At 41.2% G+C, this 20,694-nt stretch overlaps 1 protein-coding gene across 6 annotated transcripts in view; it reads right to left on the bottom strand.

Annotated features, from left to right (window-relative positions):
• CCSER1 (coiled-coil serine rich protein 1) overlaps nucleotides 1-9,175 on the bottom strand; it is a 609,788-nt gene extending 600,613 nt beyond the window's left edge. For all 6 annotated transcript variants that reach the window (XM_074540916.1, XM_074540917.1, XM_074540919.1 and 3 more), the window contains exon 1: nucleotides 9,041-9,175. The gene's annotated coding sequence lies outside the window, so the exon portion shown is untranslated. The remainder of the gene's footprint in view (nucleotides 1-9,040) is intronic.
• Between the last annotated feature and the right edge of the window lie 11,519 nt (nucleotides 9,176-20,694).

Here is a 20,694-nt window from a genome sequence, read left to right as displayed (position 1 = left end):
TCCCTCTTTTTTTTTTTCCATCTTAAGAGGGTAGGCATCTTCACTGTCCTTCCAAGGCTTCCCAAAATCCTTCACTTGAAACAGTCGTTTCATTTCTCACAGTTCCTTACCTACAGCTCTCATGCCTCTCTCAAGCTGTTCTGTGTCATGTCAAGCCTTGTTTTATTTTAACAATACAAATTCTTTATGACAAGGATTTAGTCTATATTTAGAAAATGCTGCAGAAGATATAGTGCTGTGTAAGTGTTTTACCATTTCTCTGGTATTCAACTTCAGCATTTTGGAAGGCACAAGCATTGTCCTATACCAACTGTAAGAATCATTACTGTGATTAGGGAATTGCTTCTTTTATACACACATTTTTCCCCCCACTAACTATTTTCAAAGCATACAGAACCACAATGAAAGATTTACAATGCAAGACATCAATAAAATTCAAATGAAAGCATGAGAAAACAGACAAAAAATCTAAAATTTTCACACCGTTTTCCAACACTAACTTCTTGCTCACCTTGTTCAATAGACAGTATTATCCTAAGGCCCTCTCAAATCAAGGCTACAAATTACCTGTGTACTGCAATACAGCTTTGAGAAGCACCTTGCCCACAACAAAATAAACTACTTAAAAGCAGGATAAGTAGCTTTTTTTTTTTTTTTTGCTTTTGTTATTTTCTGCCTACCCCTGCCCCCTACTTGCATATCTGAGAGTGTATTTCTGTTTCAATTTTACTGTTTCTAAAGCAGTAAATGAAAGAAATCATATTTTTTTCTGAACCATTCACTATTCCATATTAAAAACAGCATAGCTTTCAACTGAAACCACCACTGACCTCCTTTCAATGAAAACATTTGTATTTTATATATACACACAAACACACACATGTATGCAGTATTTACCTCAGAAAATTTATCCCCACAGTGTCTTGGGAATATAACGTTAATAATGACTTGAATTAATTTTTTAGCTAACATACCCTGTGAGTTGCTTACTAGAATATTGACATCCTAGTCTTCTTCACCTGCTAACAGGCTGAAATTGAAACTATTACAGGTAAAAATGAAATGTGTCTCTTGCCAAAGAGGATTCAGATGCATAAGTTATTAGGCCTTTAGCTAAGCCACATAAGGTGGTTATTTGCATGTTCTTAGCTCATGGCAAGCACTAAATGAAAAGAGCTAACTAGCAAAACAAACTATTAAAAACAGACACAAGTGCTGCAGAAGCTGCAGGCCTGACAGTGTAAAACAGCCTTGTAGCTTCTGGTTCTGATTTCTGCCTGTTAAAAGTTTAATCTGTAACAAAACCTATCATTAACAGGCAATTGTACATTGCTCCCTTATTAAGGGCCATGAGCAAGTACTAAAGGCTGGTGTGAAATTTGCTGAGATTCTGCCACAGGCAGACACCAAAGCCATAATTGACCAAGATCAGGACGCTGGGATTAGGATTTAAAGACAAAGATTACCTTGCAGCTCATGTGACTAATCCCTAAATTTCTTCTAACACCCGTTTTGTGGTTGAGTAAAGGCAGAGAGCTGGGAGAACAGAACTGCTGATTTTCCCTTCGTTCCCCACCACCTCTCCTCTGAGACTTTTTCTTCCCTATCTCAGCAAACGTCCCAGACTTTGCTAGCTATAAAACAAAGATTAGCAGGTAAAAAGAAGCCATTTGTGGTGTCAGCTCTTATCATCTGACAAACTAATTTCTTCATATTTCTATTATTCCCTACTCATCTACTCCATATGCATGTTTTTCACAACACTCCAGTCAATATTATTTTGAAACAGTTTTCCTAAATCTCATATTCTTCCTTCTACTTGCACATCATTGATCTATTTCTGAAAATTTTAAATTTAGGCAATCATTTTAACTACCCTGGTCTTTTTAATCTCTGCTCCAGTTGGACTGCATAAAAACTCTAAATGCCTTGTGTTGTCCCCTTGCATAATCGCCATTAGTATAGAACAGGTACCTACAGGTACAAAGCAGTTTATTTTCAGACATTGAACTTATTCACATATATTGTATTTCCAGTCTTAAACATTCTAAAATTCATATTCTTTTGGACTTACTTGTTTTAAGAAACATTCTTATAACCTAGTTTTTAGAAGTACTAAATTTTATGATGTAACAAAAGCCAACAAAACAGTACAAGCTCAGTAACTTTTAAAAATCAGTCCTTGAAAAAAATAAATGTTGTACAAAGCAAACATGCATACGCTAAAGTATTATTTAAGGGTATATTCAAGGTCTCATTAAAACCAGTAGCAGTTTTGCCACTGGACTATGGGGCCAACATTTCTCCCTGAGCTCAGAGCCACTACAGTGAAAAAACAGGTTCAAAACCGTAACAAATTAGGATGCTTGAATGTCCTACTCACAATGTAACCTCTGTAGTAACTAGCTACAAAACACTACATATTCACATCATTCAAAATTTAAATTTATGTACAACAAAACCATTTTATTTTGCTATTCACAGAGATGCAGAGCCTGCTATCAGCTTCCTTATACTTTCCTTGTACCATATCTACTTTTACATAGGAAAACAGCAAAACCAGAAGAGAACAGGAGATCCCTACATGGCTCTCCCAGCCCAGGATCCCTGACAGTTCAATAACGTCTAACAGAAGAAATTAACTGGAATGCTTTCAAAGGCTGCCTCTGGAAGACATGCAGGTGTGCCTTCACATGCCGGCTGGGTTTTTTCCCAAATAGCCAAGTAGTCATGCAACAAGGAAAGGGTATGGAACATAAAAACCCTATGAGGAGAGGCTGAGGGTTCTACAGGCTGGAGAAGATGAGTCTCAAGGGAGGCCTTATCACTCTCCACAACCACCTGAAATGAGGCTCAGGCACCCCAAGGCTGTGGGTCAGCCTCTTCTCCCAGGGAACTGTCAGCAGGACAAAGGGAGACAGCCTGAAGCTGCACCAAGGGAAGTTCAGACTGGATATTAGGAAAAAACTTCTTCACCGGAAAAAGTGGTAAAGCATTGGAACAGTCTACCCAGGAAAGTGGAGTCCCAGCCCCTGGAAGTATTAAAAAAATAAAACATGGCACTTCATGATATGGTTTAGTGGGCACATTGCTATTTGATAAAAGGTTGGACTCGACCTTTGAGGTCATTTCCAACCTTAATGATCCTATGATTCTATTATACCACAATGTTTGTGCTTCTACAGGCAAATTGAACCTCATGTATGTTGCATGATATCAACGTGGACATGCCATCACCTGCAGATGCTGGGTGGCCCAACTTAAAACATACTCAGTTTAAGGATCAAGAAATATTAAAAGCTTAACATGTCACTTCAAGCACAATTGATACCTTGCACTCACAGCTGAAGGCATAATCTGCACTCAAGGTATTTGAGAGGTCTCAATGAATGTGAAATAATGTACATCATCTTGCAGTGTCCCTTTAATGGAAATAAATATGGAGAAAGCCACATCATTTTCCCTATTGCCATTTTTTCCCACTCACCTCCCTTCAGCAAAATCAAGAGAAAAAAACATGAATATATTATTGCAGAAATTACTTTCCAAGGCAGTTTATTAATATTTCTGAACGCTTCAAATGAAATTAGCTTCTTAGCATTTTCATCCCTCCAATATATACACTGCATTCTTATTTAAAGCTTCTGTGTTAACAATGAAATAAATATTCTTGCACAGAATAAATATGTGTTGTGACACCTAATAAAAAAAAATGAAAGGCAATCTCTTCTTGGCAGGACTGCTACTCTATTTCCATTGCCTCTGTGCCACAACATGTTGAGTTGGTCATCAAGAATTTAGCCAGCATATTTTAAAGTCATAAAACCTGACAAAACAGTTACCAAGGCTCCTATTCAAATCAGCAGGAATTCTGCCACTGGCCAAAACTTGCTCAAGAATAGATGCTAAAACTTGGCTCTTGTCCTCTCTTCCTCACCAGTCATTTAGTAAAAAAAAATTAAGAAAACCACTGTAAATTAATAAATAAATGAGGCAGTATAGTACTGAAAAATAGCCCTAAAAATTGGCACTGCACTAAACCAAATCTAGAAGACACTCTAGAATTTTTAGTTAGTACCTAGCACACAGAACAAAACACAAAGCACAAACTGTTGTGCATTTGGATATTGGAAGAGTAGGCAGAGCCTGCCAGCTGAGCACAGCATACCTCTCTGAACATATTTTGGAGGTACTGGGTGACTCCATCTTTCTCTCAGTGTGAGATTTGGCTGGCATGGCACACAGTGACAGTTCAACATCACTGGGAGGTGACATCTGAACAGATGTCGCTGCTTCTTAGGCAAATTATAAGGTTTGGACTATGCCACAAGCAACACACTGATGAGAAACCTGTCGAATACTTCTATCCCCACCCAAATTTAAATCCAACAGTACTATTCAAAATCAGTACATCACTTAGACCTGTTATTTTCTTATTAAAATGTTTAAAGATATCACATAAACATGGCACATCAAAATAGGATCAGTAAAGGAGCCCAAAAACAAGCATGAAATAAGCAAAAAAATTTCACAGTTGGATATGCACTGCAACCAAACAATATACTTTCAGAAGCAATGATTTGCACTACCAAAATTTATAAAGGAGTGTTTTTACAAGCTTTCTACGAGTCTGTCACAACTGGTTCTACACAGTGGAAAACAGCTGTGATCCTCAGAAGCATTACTGACTGAGCCAGATCTCAAATTCCTGATATGTTAGAGCACTATAAAAAATTAAGTGGTATTTCCTTAAATAATGTAAAAGCATCACTACATTCTACAAGTGCAGAACTGCTTTCTCTCAAACTTAACAACAAAAAAAAACCCAGGAAAAGCTCTTTTTCCTAGACTGAAAAAAAATATCACCTGATAGTAATTAGTCTTTATTGAGAAAATGCTGCATAATTTTACACACTCCTGTAATTGAATCTCTAAAAAGTTTCCACATCTATGCCAGCTTATCAAACAAACTATATAAATACAATTAATCCATTAAGATAAGACTGGGGGACTTGGGATGCATATTCCAGTTCAGCTGTCTTTATCACAAATCAGCTGTGTGACTTCCACACATCACTGCTTCAATGTCCCAAGTATGAGGAAAACAACTACACATCCACACCTCAACACTCATGTGGGCCTTCAAAGAAATAATCAGGGCAAAAACATAGCACCAAGTATAGGCAACAAACAATGTTTGGATACAAAACCATCAACACTCAGATTTGGTAATCCCTCTCAACAGTGTAGTTTTACTTTTTGTGAACAGTTAGCAAACATAGGCAACAAGACCACAATGCACATTTAATAAAAATCTTGTTTCTTCCACATCCAGGACTTTACTACTTATTGCCTGCTTGTAGCTTCCTTTCCCTTGCTATAAACCAACTATCCTCTGTCAGACAGTCACATTTCAGGTAAAGGCAGCAGACTTCATAGAAAGCATTATTACTACTACTATTATTTTTACTATCATCTCACTGCCATACAAGAGCCTAATGATACTACAGCCAGATACTACACAGTGAGTTTGTGTCATCTAACCAACATAGCCAACTATGCAGTGCAGTGAGAACAAGTCAAGAAGCAGTAAGTTAAAGTAACCACACATTTAACTACCAAACAATTACAGGGGTTTAATACTGATGCCTGTAAAATATACAGCTGCATCTTCCAAACTCTTAAAGTTACAGGCCCTTGCACAGGAGAATATATGAAATCTTACCAGTACAAATGGCAATGTACATTTTAGGTACTTTCAAGTTCTGTTATTTTACATGCCATCTCACAGAGCCAGTACACTCCTTAGCTAAAGTCTAACACAAAAACATATTCACCTTATCAAGGTAATCCAGTTTACTGCCACTGCAGAAAACTGCCACATAAAGGCAATACTGAGAGGAAAAAGCAGAAGAAACTACAGTCACTTTTCAGGAAACAAACCCAGCCCCTATTTGCCATTATTTATGTGTCTATTTCCTTCTGTTTCCCTCCCTCCAACCTGATGATGAGCCCCTCCAAGTGCAGCAAAACTGTCCTCAAGGGGACCTGAGACACTCAAACTTACAACAGAGTAACTTCTTAGAAGAAGATAGAAGATGTAGCTCAGCTCCTCACCACTACAAGCTGGTAGCTATTTCATTTGACTAAGTGTTCATAGGGCTTCTTTTCCATTGATATGTTCACTGACACATGAATGTTATTTCATGTCGTGCTTTAGTAGTGTCAATCAACCTCAGAAAAACCACAGTGCAACATTCACTTCTTCCCTTGCCTCAGGGGAAAGTAGATAGGTAAAAGGAGGCCTCCTTTTATTAGGAGGCCTCCAAAATTACAGTGTAAACAATCCAATTAAACACTATTAAAGCATCATGGTTCTAGAATCTGCAGATAAATTTATGGTTTTTAAAAACTATCATTGAGTTTAACGTAACAACGCTTTTCTCAATAATTTACTTGTATCTGTGTAATTCCCAACATCATAAAAAATATACAGTGGCCATTATTCTTTCTAGTACTCCAGATGGGCTAATCCAACAAAGCCATGGTATCTTCCATGAACTTTCATGCAAGAGTGGGATTTTTTCCCAATAGAGCAACTTCTCTACATCTCCCTTTCTGTTTATGAAACACTCAAGAAAAAAAAAAAAAAAGCTTCAAAACACTGCCAAATATTTCTTCAATGTCAACTTCAAAGGCTCATGTGACATCATTAGGTTTGAATGAAAAGGGAGAAATCCAACCACACACAGCTAACAAGAGATCGTGCTCTCACAATCACAACCACATGCACAGACCTGAGGATACAAGATGCTTTTTCAGCATCTTCTGTGACTAACAGTCTTAAAAAGCAAACATTGACTCGTGTAAGTCAGACATGATACATAGCCTATGTGCTGCTCCAGCTCATCCTCCTGGTCCAGCTCCCTGTATCTGCTGCCCTACTCAGGCCTCACTGAGCTCTCCAAAAGGCAGGCCTCACTCAAACCACCAGCTACTCCAAAGTCCTGCCCAGGATTACAGCCAGGGTTACAAGACTTCACCCTGTAGGCTGATTTTCCTACTGAACTAAATTCCCTCACCAAGCCATAGCAAAAAGCTGCAGCACTTAGTTTCCTTCCAAGCCAAACTGGGGAAGTTAATCAAACTACAGGGACCACTGCACTCCAGACTCAAAGAGGGAAAGGAACATCAGTTGGCAGAAAATACCCCTTGCTTCTGTGTCTCACTTTCAGCAGACCCTGGACAGTTGTGTATTATTACCTTCTCCTCAGACAGTGCTGCCTATTTTTGGGACATTGCTCTCTGGGATGCAAGAGATTAATAATGTCTCAGTTGTCATCATGAAGTCTCTAAGAGGACTTTCCAAGACTAGTTCTTCCTCTGGGTTATTCCAGGGCTGAGTCAGACCTTCCCATTTACATTTCCAAGAAAACATTCTTGAAGTACTTTTTACTGTTTCTGTAATAATTCCCTTTCTTTCAGCAGCCTCAAAAAATCACAGCTAAAGGAAGCTACTCCAGAGATGATCACTAATGCCAAAAAAATCCCAAAATGTACTACTACTGCTTCCAGCTAAATAAATACAACTTTTACCACCCTTTATACCAATTGCATTTGTAGTACAGGAACACATACAATGAAAAGTTGTAAAGAGGACAAGAACCCTCCTGAATGATTAGGCACAATGCCTTTGCTATCTGAGCTTTTTCAGTTCATTAATATTTCACTTTTATATATTCCTCAGCTGCTTTTACAACATGTTCCTTTCTCTCCTTCTTAAGTATGAGCAAGGAGAATTGTTTGAAGTACCTAGCAGACCTTGCCTCACATCCCCACCTCCGTGCCCCCTGAGACTTTAACACTTCAAGTGCAATATATACTAGATAGAAAAACACATCTGGCATAGAGAGGGATAAGAGAATACTCTCAGTCTCCTTTCTAGTTACGTTCAACTATAAAGGTGTGCAATAAGAAAATAAAGCACACTGCACTTTTTCTATGCCAAGACACTTACTGCTGTCAATCCCAAAGGAGAAACAGAGACATAAAGCTGGGAGGGAGGGGGGGATCCCTCTTCTGTGGAAGAGCAAAATAACCCCGTTCCTTTGCAAAACAACTTGCAGCAACATCCCTTCCTTGCCAAAAGTCAATCTCTTTAGCTAGGAGGAGCAAAACAAAAACTGTCTCGGAAATAAAGGATTTCCACGAACCTCTTCCACAATAAGCACTACCATCACCATCTGCTCCACTTTTTAAGCTTGCCACGCGATTTTGGAAAGCACATGCAGCATCCTCCAGCTCCTGCCTCCAAATCCCCGGCAAAGGTCACACATGACCGCCAGTGGCCGGGCCCTACCCACTCCCAGTGGTTCTGAAACCACTTCTTGTCGTTTTCCCTGGTTAATTCCAGATTGCTTAACACACACGGCGGAGGAGGGGGGGGGGGGGGGGACGGAAAGAAGAAACGCCAAAAAATAAACAAAAAAAGGATGGGATTTCTTCCCCGTCACCTGCAGCAGCGAGGCCGGAGCGAGGGCCAGCGGGGCACCGGGCACCGGCTGCCCGCGTCGTGTCCCCGCAGGCCGGGCCCGACGAGCCCCGCGCTGCCCCCAGGCCACCCCGGCGGCACCGCCGCTGCTCCGGGTCGGGCCAGCCCCGGGGGAACACCTGCGGCCGCCCCGCCACAAAGCCGCCGGTGCCGCTGTCCCCGCGCCGCCCTCGCAAATCCCCGGCGCTCCCGGAGCGCGGCTGCCGGGGATCAGCGCGGAGCTGCGGCACCGGCAGCCCCGATCCTCCGCCGCCCCCACCGCCGCAGCCGCGGGTCGGCGCAGGGAGCCCGGCGGCCGCCGCCCCGCGGGCGGGGAAGGCGAGGCCAAGGCAGGGGGCCGCCCGCGCCCCGGGGCGACACCCGCCGGATCACCTCGGCACCTGCCGAGCGGGGCCACCCGGCCCCGCCGCCCCGGGGCACCCGCACGCCCGGGACCCCGCGGCCTGGCCCGGTTCTGCCCGGCGACACCACCCGGTAGGGACGCGTTACCTGGCCGGGCTCCTCCAGCGCCCGACGCGCTCGCCGCTGGCCGGCGGGGGCTGGGACCCTCCTGGCAGCGCGGCGCGGCACCGCCCCCGCCCCGCTGGGTCGCTGCTCCGCCGCGTCGCCCCGGCGCGGGGAGAATAATCCGTGCGGAGCGGCCGTGCCCCGGTCTGTCAGTCCGTCCGCCCGCCCGTCATGCTGCGGCCGGTGAGTGTGTGTGCGCGGCGGGCGGGGAGGAGGGAGGGAGGCAGAGAGGAGGGAGGGATGCGGGGGCGGGCCGGGGCGGCGCTTCGCCCGTGTGCCGGTGCGGGGCGCGGGTCCGCGGAGCGCGGCTGCCTCGGGGTCTGTGTGTGTGCAAGGGACGATACAGAGCGTGTACGCTGTGCGGCTGTGTGCGCTTCCCCGTGTCTGTCCGTGTCCGTGTGTCCCCGGGCGGAGCAGCTCCCCGGCCTCCTCAGGCGAGAGGAGAAAGTCCGAGTTTCCCCCGGGAGGAGCTCAGCTCCCTCCGGTGTGTTTACACTCACCATCTGCTCAGGGATTTATATGTATTTTTCCCTTTCCCGAAGGGCGGCGGAGCCCTCTGATTTCACTTCCTCGTCCTCTTTTCCAGAGATGTGTTTTGTAATTATTTCCCCGTTGCTCCGTGGCCATCCCGGTGCATTCCTGGTCCTAGGGAGGGAATAAGGAAACGACGATGAACAGACAGCTCCACACCAAGGACAGGTCTCGGCTGCACGGGTCTAGGAGCAGGAATGATTTCCCTGGAATATTGGGCGAGGGCAGAGGTCAAATACATGGCGTTTAATTCATTACATCTAAGTTCCTTAATCAATTCAGAAGGATAAGGTAAAGCAGAGAAATAGCCATGTTCTCCGTGACTAATACTTAAGGACTATGACTGAGTTTTCATACCCTGATTTTTTTTTGCCAATTTATACAGCATGTCTCCTGATCACCCACCAAAATGAGCTACCTTGCCTCATTACGAACAATTGAGTAAAATGAGTGATGACTCAAAAGTGACAGGCTGCAGATACGTGCACTATCCTCTCTTACCAAAAAATAAAACACGTGGAACTCCTTGCATTGAAGGAACACACAGACTTTGCAGACTTCAGTCTGAACAGGAATAAAGTGTGTTCATTCTGTAACATCTGTGCTTATGCTGCAACTACAACCCAAAGAAATTTCAACTATTAGGCTACAGAAAAATGAAGAACCAGAATGGAGTCAAAGAGTTTTGAAGAATTTTGAGTGAAACAGATTTTGACAAAAATACAGGTACAACTTAACAGCAACAATGAGGTTCCACTGAAATTCTGAATAAGAATTCTGTCAGAGTGCAGAGGTCAGTGTCATACTTGGCATGAAAGTAACAAGAAACTGAAGCTTATGTCTTTACAAAACTGAACTTTACAAAGCTAAACAAGTCTTACAAAACTAAACTAGTGAGTTCACCATACCTAATTATATTTAAATATAACTCTCAATCTGTTTAACATGTTCACATGATTGTTCAATGAAATGTGATAACCAAATCTCAAGGTGTTCCTTTTTCTTCTTGGGTCAGATAATAAACTTAAATCAGATAATATATTTCACAGGCATATGCAGCACATAGCAGCAGTACAAAAAAATGCTACATGGAGAGAAACATTTTTAGTAACCTGTCATCTGCATTTAAAAGGCAAAAGATCTCATGTGACACAGCCCCAAGAGTGTTCATTATTGAAAGTACCTACCTTCACAATGTGGAAATTTCTAAGGAGAGTATGCAGTAACCAGATGACTTGACTGAGAGGTGGTTCACAACCCACAAAGGAGTTAAGCAACAGCAAGGGCATGAGTCGTCTCAATGAAGAGGAGGGTATTTGTCACAAATAAAATTATGGGCCTACTTATCCTCTGTGCTAAGCTGAGTCAGCCTTGACTGTAGAGGCTGAGAAATCTGCGTTTTGCTGAATCAGGCATCTCCTAAGAGTCTTGCATGATTTTTGAGCTCCATCTCCCTACCCTCCTTCATCTTTGTATTCAAACAGAAGATTCACAGAGTTATTCACAATGATTAACTCAAGCTGTCTGGTATCTATCAGTTTTTCTTTTCTGCCATTGCCCTGAAAGGGCAAAAAAAGCCCCTGTGATTAACTAGAATTTCCAGACACACTCACTTGTGATGCTTCCATTGAAGCTGTCAAGGCTTTGATTAGTCCAGTGACACAGACAGACAACAGAGACAGCAGCTAGAGGTTGTATGGGAAAATGTCACCATTTCCAAATTCTAGGGATTAGGAGGGACAAAAAAAGGCCTAAACGTGGTCATAAGCTTAAGCATTGAGCAATACCTGTGCTGAAGTAGGTTTGCTACCTGAGGTCTCAGCAGATAGCTATGGGAGTTACTTGAGGAGGAACTGGAGTTACTGGAGGAGGAACACTTGTGGTCACCACACCACAGATCTCCCCAAGCACATGTAACATAATTCTCTTTTGCCTCCAGTTTCCTACTGGTGTGGCCCTGGTGCTTTCCGCAGAAGGCCTCTCTTTGAGGCTATGATAGGGTGTTTCACCAAAATCTTCACTAGGTTTTCCTACCACAGCAAAGTCTTAAAAGGAAATTTCAGATTCAGAAGTGCACATTCACCAGGATCAAGACATTCTGATTCACTGAGATACGTCATGGAAGTCATTACAACTGATGTATCTGATTCCCTTGCATCAGCTATCTGCTCTCTGTATTCTCTCTGTTGGCATTCCTTCCTTGTTGCCTGACCAAGGATTTCACATTATCCTCATGCTTGATGCTGTCTCCTTCCAAAAAATAAGAGGGATTAATGTTTCTCACACTTTTATCCCTTTGTGGTTTGGTTTCCACATGTATGGATCCAGGCATGGGGGAAGCTGAGACCTGTGAGATCAAATTGGTTTCAAAAGCTATGTCCATTAGGGTTGACCATGCATCCCTGTGTGACCTTCTTGAATGCCTCAGCCCTTGACCAAACAAGCATCTCTTTATTCTCTACAGAAGTCTCAGGGCACAGAGAAGCATTAGTCGGTCCTATTCCATTGACCAGATATGCCGTGGTTGTCTTCCTAACTGCATGAATTTTGGGTCTGGCCAGAGCTATAAACAGCCCTTGGGGACAAAACAGATTAATTTCTGGTTTTGTAGGAGCATTTTGTGACCCTGAAAGGAACCAGTTTTGGAAGACAGGTATGCTGGAGGGGCTAAGTATGCCCAGCAGTGACTCATGACCACTGGCTGGGAGAACCTTGCCTTGGCACTGGGGTACACTGAGACATCTTGAGAGGTCGAGGGGATGTATGGACTTCACTAAATGTTTTTCTCTTACAGTGCTGTTTGAGCCAGGTTGGCATTAGGGGCGTTTCATACCCAAGTGAGCATGGAGCGCTCTGGCCAGGTCCTGGTTTACCTTACCACCAGAGGAGAGGACAAAGAAAACCTCCAGTACCAAACCGCTTCCACTCTCCTTTCAAGGGACATCTGTTCAGTGAAGCATTGTCACACTAATCAATATCTATTAGTTTTGTATTGCATGTGATCATATCCACTTACACCTTTGGAGCAAGGATTAATCGAGTGACCTTCCCCTTGCTGTATAGTTCCATGTATGTGTAATGTACTGAATAAACACTGAAACCAGACAGTTGTTAAAAGCCAGGAATTTTACCATGCTAACACTGAAACCTCCAAGGAGGTTGAAGTCCACTTTAGTTAATAATAAAAAAATAATAATAATCTGTAGCAGTTTTTGAGTTAAGGTCCGTGCATTTTGTTCCCCACTTTTAAACAGGCTGTAAATTGACTTATACTCTGTCCCTTGGCTCCCTCAGCACCAATGGCAAAAATGACACCACTTTCTAGAGCTATAACCACCTTCACTACTGAAGCCAGAAAGAACCATTACAACTAGAAATACAGAATTTCTATTCATTCAAAAAGATAAATGCTCCTTGCACTTCAAAATGCAGTTTAATAAATTGAACAAAGAAATGTTATTTGACTCCCAGTGGTGAGATAACTGACACGATATTATCTTTGATGAAAAATCTCCAGTTTTGCACTAAAAAAGGATCAATCCCCATACCTGTACTTTTCTCTTTGTTTAGTCTGTTAGAACAGCTCATCTAATTTGGCTTCATTATTTCCTTTCAAACAGTTAATGCCAATATTATCATTGCTTATCGCTGGAAATTGTGATGCCAATGAATGTCTAACTACCACAGAGGAGCATCAGAAGATTTCTCTCTAACAAACCAGCTTTGTGAATATATTTTTCTGGTTAATCTGATTTCAAACACTGTCAATATGCAAGTTGCTTGCTTTGCTGTTATCAGTATAATCAAAAGCGTAAAAATCTTGTCAACTCTGATATTCATCTAAATTAGATTAGTGGTAAAGTTTGTTTACATGCCCATAGAGAAACATGCCATAACTGGAGAATGAAGTTTTGTTTATTTAGTTCAGTGTATCACTGTCAAAACTGTCTTGGTAAAGGAAAAAATGCTTCCAACTCGGAGGCCTATTTCCCCAGTAAAATCTGTGCACACTGGCTGAGGATCTAATCCTGAAGTAGGTGAGCAAACTTTTGGTTCTCATTGTAATCCCCAAAGCTCCACATGGGCACATAAACCTGAAGGACTCCAAAGGACTTGAGCATTGTTTTTTCACAAACAGCAGCTAATAAAAGCCTCCAAAGGCTGCCTTGTGTTTTTCCATGCCTTTTGATTTGAACAACAGAAGTCTGCATGAATGAGGTTTTACTTCTCATTCTAAACTCTTCCACTTGGAAGATCCCCATGACAAAATATTTTGGTTCTGCAGGCTAACAGGGTCCATTTGTAAATTATCTGTTCATCTTTGTAATCGTACTTAAATTGTGGAAATATTCTGGTTTGTCTAGGGCTTTTTTTTACAGATTATTTTTTTAGCATTTACATGTTCAGCAAAATTGAAGTTGACAAGCATTCTTTCCAGCCTTGTTATTTATCCATTGTACAAAATAGGAAAAGGAAAAGGAAAAGGAAAAGGAAAATTGTATTTCTATTTGTAATAGATTCAATGTGCTAGCATTGAAAACATAGTCTGAGCATGGCATTCTGTACCAGAAAATATAAAATTAAAAAATAATATGTGCTGCATTTTATGGTATCTGTGACTCCAATACATCACCACAGCAGGAGCTTTCTTCAGTATCAGTGAACTTGAGAGGGCTGAGCAAATTCTGCATTTAAGTCTCATCCATTTGCCTTGCCTTGGGCCAAAATAGCACCTCAAGTTATTCAGTTCATATGGAATTATTAAAGTTTTCCTCATGTGATTAGTGAGCAGCAACTTCTCTGTTTGCAGACAAAAAGACCAGAGACAAAAGAACAGACAAAAAGAGCCAAAAAAGAGAGGTAGACATCATCTGAGATTATGCAGAGGAATGTAGAATACCCAGCTGTTCACATTAATACACCAAAACACATGAAGTGCACACATACATTATGTAGAATAACACCTAAAAGACCCGTTACTGGAAAGGCTTCCACCACAGATGGGCTTCAGGGCCCTCAGTCTATTGTTGCAGCTGCTACAGACACTCCATACCACAGGATTTTCTCAGTACCATTCACCCATGCAGAGCAAAGCCAGATTTCCAACACTACCTTCCCAAATTCTCCTTTTTACTTCTACAGCTGTACTTTTAACTTCTCCCCTGAAGTACCCATATTCATCATGTGCCCATCAACAGATGCAGACTTCACAGAAGAGAAAACATTTTTTAGCTAGTATTTTAGATGGTTAAATTAAAAAAATAAAATTGTCCCCTAGGAAGAACACCTACAAAGCCTTCAAATATTGGTCAAAGAATAAGAATTAATGCCAAAATCAGAAGAACATGTCACAAATTCTATTCTATTCAACTAGCTTGTATCAGCATCTTGGCAACACCCAGAAAAATGTGTAAGCTCATTCAGTTACTGATGTTCTTCCACACAGCCTTTCACCTAGGTGTTCAGGAATAGGGACCTACCTGAAAAACAGACTAGAAATAAATATGCAATAAATCTGGGTTCTATCATGCAATGGTCACGCTGGCAAGAATTTGGACAGCTGAACTTGAATGGTCACCGTTGCTTTATCAGGGAGGCAAAGGATTTAGTCTTTGCATAAAACACCAGCTCCATATCTCCCCAAGCACAGGAAAAAACAGAATTTTTACATCTTTAGTAGTCACACAAACCAACTTGTGGCAGACCTCAAATAGCAATACAAAATAAACATATGCCTAAGTTAAAATTAAGGCATTTTAGACTTCACCAAAACTTTGAAATTTTTTACTTTAGTAGGCAGATGATCTATGAACTATGGTGTGTCTGAATAATCAAGGTGCATATTCCTGAGCCCTGTCTGAGGCTGCAGCTGGAGAATGGACTTAGGGGACTAAAAGAACTGAGAGTATTGAATTGGCAGTCCCTTGCTGAACTGGGATTAGAGAAAAAGAGACAAGCAAAAAAAAAAAAAATCCAAACAAAAACACTTTCTCAGCCTGATGCCATCGCCCTTCCCACAGCACCACCCTGACTTGGTATTTGCTGCCATGCATGATGTAGTCTCAGGCAGGTCTATGTCAATGTGAGATTGCATTTTTACAGAGCAGCATTTGCATAGAAATATCCAAATTGTCACCAAAGTCCAGAAGAGGTTAGTGCCTTGCATTTCACTTGAGGTTTCCATCAGAGCAGGGATGGGTTTGCTTCATCAGCCACTGCCCTGGCTGGTGTGATCACAAGGCTCAAGGAGAGAAGGCATGGAGCCACCAGGCCTCACAACGTGCAGCCAAACTGAGACACAAAGACATGATAAGATGCCTCCATTTCCACATTCATGTCTATTATGCCTAGATTCATACTTAGTATTTATGAAAGCAAGGGCATTTTCTTTATTCAGACATCTCATTTAAAAGTCTCTTTCCAAGTCTCCATCAAAGACAAATGCATGTTTTGATTTTGATTTAAGTGCAAGGTCTGCTGCTAGGGGCTGGAAATCTAGTCTGCTTAATGAATTTATTAGACTTTGTCTTACATCCTAAAGGATATTTATTACTCTATGGCACACTCTATTATTACACAGTATTATTTTTATGAACATCACAAGCACCCATGATGTATAGCTCCACTGTAGTCAATATGAAAAAAAAATCAGCACACTTCCCCAAATATAGAAATGCTGAGTGTTGCCTCATGCTCTAAATATTTGAACAGGCTCATATTTTGGCTCAGGTCCCTAAAGCACATATCCCTTCCTAGGAAACATGGATCTGGAAAAGAGAATCTATGTTAACAGGACAAGTGTGGTGTTCAGCAAGAGGCAGCAGCTCTCTACTGCACTTCTCCTGTGGAGGTTTCTATTCAGTTGGTGATAGGTTTAAACGACCTGAAGGATGACACCAGAAAGGTCTGTTAACATCACCCTGGGTAACCTCTTAATTTTTGATTTTTATAGTCACATAAATGTGATAACTGCCATTAAACAGACACATTTTCAGTAGTGGGATTTCAAAAGCTTTAGCAAATGCAGAAGCATAGAGGATGTGGGTAGAAAGGTACCAGAAATTGCTGGAGTTCAGTAGTGCCCAAACATGACCAGATAGGTACCCTTCACAGGCAAATAATTAAGAAAAATGGTTTAAAACACAAAATTTATTTCACTAATATATAATGACAATAATTCACACATTACAACATTTTCTTTCATATCTCTATTTACTCTTCCCTGAGTATACTTTTCTATTTATCATTACTATCTTCCAACCATATACAGACAATAAACAGGATCCCTCTGAGATACATGTAGAGAATAGTTATGAAATAAACACAGATATTTCTTACTAGCTCTATTTAGTGTTCAGATTACTTTAACACATCAGTATCTAGACCATAGACATCTTAGTGCCACTGGAGCTGACATTAAATAAAAATGGAAAACGAAAACCTGAGTGTTGCAGCAAGAAAAGCATGGCAGTATTTTAAATATGTGTTCATTAAGACACACACAGAAGTGCAGTGTGTGTCCCAAGGGCAACAGTAAGTTATGCCTCAGCAAGCAGCATGGATTTATGTCCCTAAATGCTTCTCTCTTCAATAAACATTTGTATACCTGCCATGAAACCTGAGGAATCATATGCCCTTTAGTTAATTCCGAGATACTGAATTAATCTTTGGGGGGGGGGAAAAATAGATAATTCTATTCATTAATGGATTATTTTTTAAAAAATCACTATAGAAGGACAATTTTTTTCTATAATGTAATGTAAAAATAGGACATTTTTACACAAACCTGAGGTTTCTATGCTTTGACCAGATCCTATGTTTGAAGTAATATATAGAGGATTCTTTCAGGCAGAAATTGTATACTGGGTCTGTTGTTTAGCCCAGCAGGATTCTGGTCTTCGTTGCAAATCTGGGGGAATAAATAAGTCAGAGATTCTGGAGACCATATAGGAGCTAGGGACCTAAATCTTTTTAAAATACCAGAAATTGGATACTAACTCCCACAGACTTCCACAAATACTCCATCTGAAATGAACATTCTTTTCAAGACTACATTTGCTTTTGAGTCTGTATTTCCTCTTGCAAAAGTTGGACCGCTCAAAATACCAAATTATGCCCACAGATTTTATTTAGAAATTATGTTCATTATCTGATTATATTAAACCACAACACCTGAATCCCTTGTAGAAGATACACTGACTTAGTCCAAGAGAAAGCTTGCCAGGGAAGCTGATAAGCAAACATGCAAGTATTTTGTTAATACATACAAGAACACAAACTTGTAAATGCTGAACTTGATGGCAAAGATCCTAGAAATTTTAGTAGGAGCAGCACTGGACTCATATCATTAGGTGCATTATCTATCACCACACTATTAAGCACATTCCCTATATATCAGGTGAATACATTTTGAAAATCCCAAGAATTTCTCCATGCCTCTTCAAAAATAAAATGGAATTTAGGCCTTAGCTAATAGGATCAGAGCAGGGCTTGGAGCTGTATATTTTAAAGCATCTGTAGCATTAATAGCCAGAACATAAAATCCAGATGGGAGGACGATTACATTCTAATAGCTTTTATAAAAAGGTAATTACACATATTTGGAACCTGATCCAAAAACTGTTAAAAACATGTCAAGAAAAAAAAAAAAGCAGTTGTTTGCAGAAAGCACCTAGTTACTGAACTGCCACTCCTTAAAATTGCTCCCACAGTAGTAAATGTGGCAATAAAGATGAAGTATTAAAATTTGTTCTTCTGTAATGATGGCCTTTTAATTTTAAGAAAGGCATAAAAGATATAAAAATGTCTTTTACAACTCCACATATTCTAAATCCACAAACACATAAAGCCCATCTCTGTGATTAGAGGCAGAATTTTATCCTATTCCAACGTTCCACAGCAAGCTTTTCCACCAAGACCCGCTTTGAGAAGCACTAAACAGCACAAATTATTTACTATTTGCAAATGGAGAAGTGCATCTTTTAAAATTACTTAAACTTGTCTTCGAAATGCGTGCAGAAATTTCTGAATTATCACTGATAGGATAAGCTGTGTTCAAACAAAACTCACTGTCAGGCTCAACGATCAACACCACTCTGCTTTAGCTCTTGAATGGTGTGAAAAAAGAGGGTGGGAGAAGAAAGGCAGCAGAAGTGCTAATGCAATTGTTTGATGTGTGTCTGTGAGAGGCAGCGAGGAGGAGGAGGCAGGCGTTCTGCTAGGCAGGCTGCTGCCAACGGGAATCACAGGCTTTGTACTCCTCCCTCAGCTCCTTCAGTGGAAAATAATTACTGCTGCTTTTAAAAAAATCACACTGTTGATTTTTATTGGTCTGATGTTGCCATTTCTTGCATCTCCACAGAACTGGCCATTTTCCACTGAGTCATTTTCCTACCAATTTCTGTAGGCTGCAGCCAGTGAAGAGCTGTGAGGGCATCTGCCCCTGCACCGTTCCACATGGCAACGTGCCAGGCACAGTGACTGACTGCACTTCAAAACATTTTCTGCTTAATTAGTGTGAAAAAGCCCAGCAACCCAATTATCTAAAAGGACCTCACAGGTTCTCTTCACAGCAAGGGAAATAATGCCACTGGATGTGCTCTTGTGTGGAAATACCTAGGTTGTTTCAGCAGAAGAGCAATCAGGTATTTAACAGTGTATCCCTAGAGCAGCCAGTTTGGCTCTAGAGTCTTGAATTCCATAACTAGCCTGCTAAGAGGATGCTGCCTTAGAGTTTCAGCCCTTAAATCCTGGGTTCAACCATTTTCTCCCAGCCTGCTGCCTGCACCTTCCCTGTGCAGAAAATAGGTGGCAAAATCTGAAGCAGGTAGATCCTCAACACAGCACTATTAACAGAGATGTCAGGTTTTTCAGCATCTTCCTTGGCTCTAACACTCTCTATCTACCAAAATCAATTGGAAAATTACCTTTGACTTCCATGTTGGGTTTGCTGCAGTCTAATTTTGACGTGGACTTGATCCAGACTCACTTATTTCAGTTCCTCTCATATTAATTTAGCCAAGCATGTGAGTTGGGCTGAGGGCTGAAGCTATTCTTGCAGCAGACTTCTTTTTATTCTAATGAAATGCCTGAAAATACTGATTTTACTTTTTATAGAAACTAGTCAATTGACTTACAATTTAAGTACATGCTTTTTAATGCATACTGAAATATTTTACTCCTGCAAACCAGAGTGGGAAAAAAATCCAAACCAAACATTTTCCTTTGCAGTAGAAAATCCATTACATCAGTAGAATTTTATGGTTGCACGTGTGTAGAAGTTTAGAGTTTGACATAGAATTATTTGGCTCAATCTTACCATATTGTGGAGATATGCTGTCATCTACTGCAGCAAACATTTCTGGAAGCTCAGATTCTAGTATTTACCTAGCAGGTAACAAAACGATTGTGTTCACCATTGGTTGTAAAACACCCTTGTGCCCATAATTGCAGTATTTATAGAGGGAAGTCTCCTCATACTGTAGAGTCAGACTTTCTTTCTTGAGAAAAAAAAACCAAAACAAAACAAAATAAAAACTGGCAGAAAGCCTCCTGGACCTCATGGTGGTCATGACATGGTGAGGTTTGCCAGGCAAAAGGAGGATACCTTTTAGCTTCATTCAAGGATTGCTCCTATCCCTCACTACTGGGCTGGCTGCTACCATGGTTTGTAAGCATGGCTTTGACATTGATATGTAGTTTACAGCATATACAGGGACACTGCCCAAAGAGCTAGAAAGCTTTTGAAGGTGTAGCAAATACCAAAGTATCTACCGGTGCAATGAAGCCAGAGAAAAACATTCAGATCCCCTCAATCCAGCTGTCTGATTCAGGTAAGCACACAGTATGCAAAGCTATTTTCTTTTCTTCCCTGTATGCACTTCACAAATAACTCCACATTAATTGACCCAGTCTTTTGCATCTACAGGGAATTGCAGTAACCTATGGAGCCAACATCCAGTTGTCTCTTTCTCAAGGTAAACTCCTCCAGACAAAGAAACCAAAGGAGACCTGAGCTCTCCAGTGTCTATTAACCTGTTTGTCAGGACAGCCCCTTGAGGAGCAGAACAGACAGATTCATGTTTTTGTGAAACAGGCAGGACAGG

This window comes from Zonotrichia albicollis, chromosome 5, assembly GCF_047830755.1.
Source record: "Zonotrichia albicollis isolate bZonAlb1 chromosome 5, bZonAlb1.hap1, whole genome shotgun sequence".
Taxonomy (NCBI): domain Eukaryota; kingdom Metazoa; phylum Chordata; class Aves; order Passeriformes; family Passerellidae; genus Zonotrichia; species Zonotrichia albicollis.
This window is presented reverse-complemented; position numbering and strand designations above follow the sequence as displayed.